Below are 387 nucleotides of genomic sequence, written 5' to 3'. Positions count from 1 at the left end.
ATATTATTTTATATATATATATATATATATATATATATATATATATACATAAGAGGTTGAGTTTATTCTAAGCGCAGCTGGGACTCTCGGGTGCACCTGCTTTCTATTTCTTTGCTGTCATCATCATCACATAAACTAGGAAATTTTTTTTTCGTCATTCACTCACCCTCATGTTATTTAAACTAGGCTTCTGGGAATTTAACCCAAAAACGTGGATTATTTATGCTCCCAAACTACGAAAAAGCACAATCAAAAGTAGGCCGCATGGGGAAACCGTCCGAAATTTAAACTGTTATTTACTTATTTACACCTTGTTTTTGTCTTTGGTTAAAGGGATAGTTCACCCAAAAATGAAAATTTGATGTTTATCTGCTTACCCCCAGGGCA

The sequence above is a fragment of the Sinocyclocheilus rhinocerous genome, unplaced genomic scaffold, assembly GCF_001515625.1.
Source record: "Sinocyclocheilus rhinocerous isolate Xijiao unplaced genomic scaffold, SAMN03320098_v1.1 scaffold730, whole genome shotgun sequence".
In the NCBI taxonomy this organism is placed as follows: domain Eukaryota; kingdom Metazoa; phylum Chordata; class Actinopteri; order Cypriniformes; family Cyprinidae; genus Sinocyclocheilus; species Sinocyclocheilus rhinocerous.
The sequence above is the reverse complement of the archived record's forward strand: the minus strand, read 5'-3'. Positions refer to the sequence as shown.